Source organism: Colius striatus, chromosome 4, assembly GCF_028858725.1.
Source record: "Colius striatus isolate bColStr4 chromosome 4, bColStr4.1.hap1, whole genome shotgun sequence".
Lineage (NCBI taxonomy): Eukaryota > Metazoa > Chordata > Aves > Coliiformes > Coliidae > Colius > Colius striatus.
Window position 1 is genome coordinate 20,285,546 of NC_084762.1, and position 8,731 is coordinate 20,294,276.

Below are 8,731 nucleotides of genomic sequence, written 5' to 3' on the forward strand. Positions count from 1 at the left end.
GCTTTGTTCCTGGGGTCTTACTTCCCTCCCCTTAGTTTGTTCCAGAGCAGTGATTTGTTTCAAACAGATTGCTGGAGGAGGGAGAATGACGATTCAAAGGCCCATACCTTCTGCAAGGGTGGAGATGAGCTGAGAGAGCTGTCCTCTGCAGGTTCTCAGGCGCCTGTGACTCTCCCAGCAGGCTGCCTGCCTTTCCTGCCTCCTGCTTGCAACACCTTTGATACTCTCTCACTGCAAGCAGCGTTTTGGGGTTTGGGAGGCAGCTGTCCTCTTTGCCCAGTACCTTTCTGAAGCAATCAGACAGGTGCACCCAAACAGACAAAAGCCTGGTTTTTTTTTCTGTAATTTTGAATTTTCCTTGGCTTGGATCCCAGCACAGGGCACCGTTGCTCTTGTGAGCATTATGAACCAGATCTTTTATAAGCTGCTTGGATGAGTATTTGTTATCAAGGTTAATCACGTGTGTTCAGATTCAAGGCAGTGTGAAGGCTTGTGGCAGGAGGTGTCTGTTGTACGGCTCAGCATTACCAGTACACGTTGTGCTAAGGTGCCTGAGACCGTTACTGGGGAGAGTTTGGCAGAGCTTGGCTCATAAGTGACACATTTGGGCAGGGACAAAAGTGCTCTACTGAAGACAGGCCACCTTCTCTCTGGGCAACCACACTGAGACTGACAAGTCTTGGAGAGGTGTCCTTGTGCTATAGTCATTTCTCATGGCCCTGCAGTTTCAGAACTCAATATGCCAGCATAGAGAAAGGTTCAGGTTCCAGCAAATGTCTTGATACATTCTCTCCCTCATTAGGGGTGGAGTTGACGCCCTGGGGATCTTCTCTTACAGGACATACATACTCTGATGGCAACTTTTATCCATCAATGGATGTCCAACGATGGGTTGGCTAGGTGCAGGGTGAGGCTCCTTCTGGTCCTCACCTCCCACACCCAAAAGGGAGATGGTGATGTCCATTTGCACAGGTGGTTGCGCTTCCCAGTTTGACCTTCACAACACTTTGGAGGCCTTAGGCTAGAATATCTGGTAAGAGGAACTGGTCAGTGCTTCTGGATCGCTGTGTGCTCCCTTTCTCTGTGTCCATACAGGGATTGATGGCACTGTCACATATGCTGTGCCTATAAGGATAGGCACTACTGCTGTAGCATGGTGGGAAGCAAGATTGGTACTGCATCAGCAAGTGGCAATGCTTATCAGGAAGCTGAGGTATCTGCATTTGGGGAAAATGGCATTACATCAGGTGCAAGAAAGGGAGCAGCTTCTAACTCAATAGTGAAGGGAGGAGGAGATGCAAGACCTACATACAGAGGTGAGGGAATAACAGTGGCCATTTGTCTTCATGCCAAGAGCTGAGGTGCTGCTAGATGGATGGACACATCAATTCCTGCTTTCCTTTGCCATCGTGGAAGCTTGTGTAGTGACATAGGTAGAGGTGGCCTTGGTGATGGCTACCCTGAACCTAACCAGTTGCTTTCATAGGTGCAATGCTGAAGGTGACTGAGACAACTCAATGTGCTTTGCCCTTGAAACCCCCTTCTATGGGATGTCTCTCTGCTGACTGATGAGGTGATGGTGCACACATCTGCTGTAGCAGTTGTGCTTCACAAAGGGATGTGTGCCAGGAGTCGTGTGAGGACCAGGGATTGTGAGTGGGGTATTGGTCTGAGCTGTTGCCTGCCTTCAGCAACAGGTTGTGCATTGGGCACGGCCTCAGTGGTTTTGGTGAAATGGGCCAAGCATAAGTCGCTAAGAAGCTGTGTGTGCTGTAACTTGGTGTAGCTCAGCAGTGGATGACTCTACCAGCAGACCAGTCCATGGCTGATCCCTGTCAACTGGGGGTTGTTCAGTCACAAGAGGCATCCTTCTTTTTGTTAGTGCTGTGTGCTCTGATAGTTCTTGGCAGAGTGCCTGGAAGCCCCAGAGCCAGAGTGTGTCCTGCTGGAGGTGTGTTTACCTCCTTTACCTGAGGAGACACTACAGAGGAGGCTGCTATCATCTGTGCTTGAGGGAAGAGGAAATGTCCCAGCCCGTGTAACCTCACCCTCCCTCCAGGCCCTGTGCCACAGCCTGATCAAGGCTGCTGAGCTCCAGCCATCCTGTGGCATGGAGGTGGGCCTCAGTCAGACAGTTGAGACTAGAGGCTTGCTCCCGTGGCATGCAGCAGGGCTGTCTGTGCTGTGTTTTCCCGAGGATGAGTTTACACAGGATGTTTTCAGAGCACCTGAGGCGCAGCAGAGCCCACATGGTGCAGGTGGCCCATTGCAGCTGGATATATGCTTGTTGAGGTGGCCTATGAGTGTAGGTCATGTGTCTTGGCCCTTGTAGGCTTCAGATATGTAGAAGTGACAACCCACAGGAATGGGAGCCCTTTGGGTCAGCACCATGAGAGGAGCCATCCTGGTGATCCCTGAAGCAAGAGGATTACTCTTAAGTGTCAGAACTACCAAAAGGCACTCATCTGTTGGGTGGTAGAAAGGATGGGACGGCATGACTTTGTATCCTGTGCTAGAGAAATAGCTCCAAAGTTCAAGGATTGCAGAGTTAATGCTCTGTTGATGCCAATGTATGACTAGGTGGGGGGATTTTCCTCCAGGTTAGGATCTGACAAGGCCCACTCACTTTGTTTGCCACAGCAGTGTGTTTATGGTGTGTCCTGCTGCTGGCACCTGTGCAGGCAGAGTAGTATTGCCAAAGCAGGAATGCCAGCACCTTGTGTAAGAACTGGGACACAAACAGCTCAAGGTAATCACAGAATCACATCTTCTATACTCTTTCCCCCCTGCAAACTGCACTTGCTGGTAGTGCTTTGAGGTCTCTTGTGGGCTATTGGAAGTGTCTCTATTGTGGGGCTCAGCTGATGGCACCCAGCACAAGCAAGCAGACCCTGGAGAGGAGAGCTGTAACTGGTGGGCTGTGGCTCCTGGAGATCACCCCGAGAGGCTGCTGTGGCAGCGAGGCTGAGTTGTGGGGAGCTGATACCAACCTCTAAGACTGAGAATTCCCTTCTGTTGACTGCAAACCTTCCTCTGCTCTGCTGCTCACTGGGTGTCCCAGTGTCAAACTGGAGCATCCAGATTATTACTTTTGGGTTTTTTTTTTTTCCACTCTGAACAAGAACATCTATACTGAGGTCACAACATAAATTCTATTGCTTTATTGCTGTGGCTTTGGGAATGTTTCTGCAGGCAGGGCATTTAATATTATCTGCCATGTTTTTCAAAGCAAAAATGTTTTGTTATCTGTCTTCTCTGAAAGTAGATTGGAGTCCAGTTCTGTCAGGCAATGAGTATGGATTTTTTACAGCCACAAAAGCAGAGTTAACTGTTGACTGCTTTAATACCCCTTCCTGGCTATAGTAGGAACACTAAAAGCAGTTGTGAAATCAAAAGTAAAATTCCTCAATTGGGAAAGTATGGTATATTTTAATTCAAGGAGGACATAGGCTTCAAGCTGAAGACAAAATGTGTTTGACCAAATCTTACAACATGGTGCCTCCAGCTCCAGTCTCTGCATCACTGAGGGAAGAGTATAGCTGAGGGGATGAAGCAGCTGCCTTGTGAAGAGAGACTGACAAACCTGTAGAGGAGAAAGCAGAGCAGAGGGGTTAGAGAGGTTGAAGAAATCATGAGAACAGCAGACAACGTAAATGCATAAGTGCTCTTTGCCAAATCCTGCAGGAGGCAAGGGGAACCAACTCAAGCTACTGGATCCAAATGGGAGGAGAAGGCACTTTACACTAAGGACAGGCTGGTGGCTTGCAGCAGAGATGAAAATTAGGCACCTAATCTGGGATGTTGTCAGTTTACTATTTTTTAGAGCTGGATGAGCGTATGAAAGACATCAGATTCTCAGGCATGGAAAAATATACCTCTGGGAGTTTGTGGCTGAAAGATTTAGTGACATTTGAAAGCTGAAGTATGTGGAGTGCAAATATTTACAATTCTGCTATCAAAGATAAAAATGTACAAAAGCAATTAAAGCTTTCTTCTAGTGCATTCTTAAGTAGTCCATCTTCCCAGTTGCTCACTGGGGTTCAGTGGGAGAGGTGGCAGGGCAGTACTGTGAGGGAGATTCTCCCAGCAAAGATATGCTTAGTTCTAAAAAGTAATTCAGGGAGGTGCTGGAGCTTTTGTGGGGTTCACCCTCATACCCCCAAGCTCCCCAGGTTCCCACAGTGCCATATGGCTGGTTTGCACTCTGAGCAATTGGCATCAGGCTTCGCTTTGGTTCTGAGGTCTGTGCCAGGCTGCTGCTAATTGGTTGCTTCTCCCACATGGTGTATTTTGTTACAGATAGGAAGAGAAGCACTGGGAGGTGGCGTTCTGTGGATTTGGTTTCCCCATGATGAAGCCAGTAAAACCAGCTTTGCATGTAAGGATATGCCTGCTTAGATGGTTTTCATGTCTGTACTGAGATAGTTTGATTAAACAATGCCAAAGGAGCTGTGGCAGGCTGCATGCTTGCTTTTGGCATGTGTGCTCAGGCAAGAGGCGCACCTGTGGCCTTTCAGATAGGAAAGAAATGAGGCTAATGTTTTCTGAGGACTAGTGTGTCCTGCAGTTTTTGGTCACAGCTAGTGGAGAAGCTAATGATGAAGGGGTGTAAAGATGAGAGATGAATTCCAGAATACTGGATTGCTTACCTACTTCTCCAGCTGAATATTTATCTGCCATTTTCACCTGCAATATTGTAAAGATTGCAGTATGCTACTGTAATATGATGTACAGATGAAGAATATGGCAGGTGCTTTGTCTCTCTGTGCCCTTTACCCTGGACTTCTCCTCTGGGGTACACTTCCAGAATGATGGGGGCCCACTGAGGTGGGAAAGTGTATCTAGGTGTCTCTTGTCTGGATATGGGGACCTGCCTGTCTTCATCTCTCCCCACTAAAGATGTGAAAGGATTTGGACCCTCAGTGGGTGAAAGAGGACCCAAAGAAACCATTTTGTCCCTCTCAATGAAATTTGTTCTGTGGTAAACAGCTTCACAGATTGTTTACTTGCAAAAAGCTACCTGAGAATTTACTTTGGACTTTTTAGGGCATTGCTGCAAAAATAAATCCATCAAGTTATAACCCGTTGTTTTTGCAGTTGTAATATTGGTCCTTCTAAAATGCTACTAGACTTTCAAAGCAAAAAGGCTTACCCTCTGCCTTAGCATCTTGTTACTTTCCTGGCCTTAACATAATCTGATGTTCCTTGTGCTAATTTTCCTGTCCTCTAGAGGGAGAAGTAAATTCTTGCTCAGACCACGTTGGAAAGTGTTGTGCCTTTTTTAGTACATGAAAAGTGCTTACGAGGTTTCAATTCTATAAATTTTGGTGGATTTGTACATTTCACCTGTTTTACTTTATTTATAATATTTCCTTTAGCTCCTTTATGTGTAGTTCTTGTACAAAGTTTTATATTTTCAGAGGTGATAGGGGTATACTTTATTCTGGGCCAGGCAGAGGCTGTAGCTGTGGGATTAATGCTGGGTTTGTGATGAGGCTGTAGATGGCACACGGCAAACACCGAGGAGATTTTTTTCTCCCCTATCCATATGAAGACTCCTGGTGAGAATCTAAAAAAATAAGGATGTCATTCTGCAGCCCACCATGTTCATGGGCATGGCCACCAATCTTTTGTGTAATGCAGCAGTTAGCAACTGTTTCAGCACAGTCACTAACCCTCAATGCAGCTTGAGTCGTTGATAGCTACTCTTTCCCCTCACCCTGGTTGTTTATTTTCACAGGACTGACATAAGAACAAAATTGGCCTTTCTTCCTGACATGCAGCAACCTGCTTCTGAGCTCTGCAGCCTGTGTGGAACTGTAAGCTCTCCTAAGCAGCAATGCTTGTACTAGACCTAGCCTACAGCACTAGATTTAAGACTATCTCTCTGATCTAGCCCAGAGATCCTAGTTTGGAGTTTGCAAAGGCCACAAGGCCCTGGGATTGCTGGGCAGGACTTGCAGTTGGCAAATATTGCTTGGGCTGGGTTTCTTAGTGCCTTTTGTTGTTTGGGTATTTTTAAAGACAGCAGGTTATATTGAGTTGCTGCAGAGTAGGATGGAAGATGAGCAGTGACCCTTCTCCTTGGTATTAGTGCTGGGCTAAGGGCTGACATGACAGCCAGTTCTGAGGTCAGAAACCTTGGTTCATAGCTGTCTCCTGGAGAGGCTGCTGGATCCAGAGCATTTACTGGGCATTCCTGCTCTTAAGCTTTGCTTTTCATCCCTGAGCCCCAACCCTTGAAGCCTGGCATGAACCCATGCTCTGGCCTGTTGCCTCCCCATCCCAGATTTGGTGAGGGCTGGTTCTCTGTAGCTGTCTGCAGGTTCTACTGCTCATCAGGGTCTGACCTAGGGCAGATCCATCTTTGACTCCAGCCCTGAGCTCTAGGCCCAGGTCCAGCTCTACCCTTAAAACAGGAAAGTCTTATATTCCCAAGGCATCACCCTGGAATGTATGATCAGCATCAGCTGTCATGACAATCCTCTGGGCACCTAAATCAGGAAACAGCTCCTTCACTCCCTGATCTAAATTTATGATCAGATACAGCAGCTTGCCAAGCTGGGACTGCCTAGAAGCAGAATAGTTTGGGAATACTTCCAGGATACAGAAATTATCTGTCCATTCCTCTCTGTCCTTAGACCTGGCTGTGGGATGCTGGAAAGATGGATGGGACTTGAGGTGGGCAGCTCCGCAAAGTCTTGGTGGATGTACCATCAAAAATAAGGATGTGCAGGGAGATGTCATGGGCCAACACTTTGCTGAGGTATCTGGACAGAAAGGTGTAATTTCTTTCTGGATTCTTCACTGTGCAGATTAGTGTTTGTAAGGTATATAAGTTAAAGGCGTCACTTTGGTAAGATTGCTATTAGCCTATAATAGTCAAAGCAGGTTGGAGTCGAGGTTTGAAGAGATGGGGCTGGGTTAGCAGGCTTCTCACTAGAGGCAGTAAGGACCAAGTGGTGAGGTGGGATCAGGTGTGTGGAGTTGTTTGGGGAAAGGTTTGCTCTGAGGTGGAAAGAGGACTAATTTTGGTCTGACTGCTAGGGCTTATGTTTGGGATGCACAGAGTTCAAGAGCTGTGAGTTGGACTGGGTGAAGTCTTAAGCGAAGGCTGGCACTAACTAGAAGTGGAGAGTGAAGGGTTTGCTGGCTGTTGCTGTTTAAAATAAAAATTCTAATTTGGATGTTGCCTCTCATGCTTTTATACTTCTGCTTATAAAAGAAATTTGAGGAATTGTTTGTCCCTTGTCCTTGTCAAGTTTCTCATTCTGTGGTCCTTGCGGAGTGAGGTGGAGTGCAAGTGTGCACGTGTTGCAGAGCACTTATGCCTCTCTGGGCTGCAGACAAGCCTGTGTGTGGGCTTGAGAGCTACCAGTGTGCATGGTCTGACAAATATTTGGGCCCTTGAGGAGATGCAAGGAGGTAATACCTTAGTGCATGAAACACATTGTTTATACAGCTTGCTTTGCCCTAGTAGTTGTGAGTACGGCAAATGGTTGTTTTGTGGAGATGGTGATAGCTCAAGTGATGGAGCAGTGGTCTGGATAGAGGGGAAAGAGCAGTTGGGGAGGAGGAGAAGGGCTTGTCAAGTTCTCCACCCCCTTTTGCATCATTGCTCACTCTGGATGCTGTCACCAATCTACCTGCCATGCTCTGAATGCTTACCAGTTCCCCTCCTTTGTTGGTCCTACCTAATCTTGGCTCCCTCACCATAGACTACACATCAGCTGCACATGAGGCAGAACAATGAAATAGACACTTTTCAGGGCAGTTTGACTTGTTTGAAAAGCCACTCCCTACGAGGCTGTGTGACTGCAGTGGCAGATTTCCAGTGACTAGCCCCCATGACATCAGGAGCATCAGTGCAGCACAATTCATTGTAGGACCAGGCTGAGGGCTTAATCCTGCTAAAGGCTCAACTCCTGGCACAACTGAAGGGAGTTAAGCTTTAGGGCTGGCTTAAAGCAGAGCACAAGAGTTTGCAGCTGCATGGGGAGATGGGCAGACAGTTTTGTGAATATGTTGTATTTTTGGTGTTCTGGCACATTAGTATTGGTGCAGCAAGAGAAAATGTGTGGTTCCTTCAAAATTGTTTTTAAAGGATTTAAAAGAACAGTTCAGAGGAGTTGGTTACATGTGTGCATTCTGTTTCCTGAGCATCTAATGACTGCTGCTTATAGCACTTAAAAATACTAGCATAAGGAGGAAATCCTGTATTCGTAATGAGCTCTTTCAGCCATCCAAAGGGTTTGCATTAGGATGTAAGTCACCATTATACACATGAGAGATTGTGGAAAGAAAAGTCAGTCTCAATCTCTCCTCAGAGTTGAACAAACTTGATCCTGCAGTGGAAGTATTTATTTAATAATAATGTAAAGAAAAAAGGCAAAACTCATTACTGCATAAAGGAGTCACGATTTGAACTTCCTTCAGCATTGGCTTTACAAGTACTTAAATGTAAAACTTTCCCAATATACTGGCAAGTCCCTGTCAAACATGTTTTGGGGACTGTTTCCTCTCCCACAGGTGAACCAGGAACACTCTCTTGTCCCTTTGATTTGGGGAAACCAGTAGCAATGCCCACAGGCAATACTGCAAAGTGATTGCTGCTTAAATAGTAATGAGATGTCAGCCTTCTGCGACCCACCTGGCCCTTTTCTCGGGAGCCCATCAGTGACTCCAAGTGCTCTGTGGCTGCCTCTGGATTGTTCTGTGCAGAAGTAAAGGA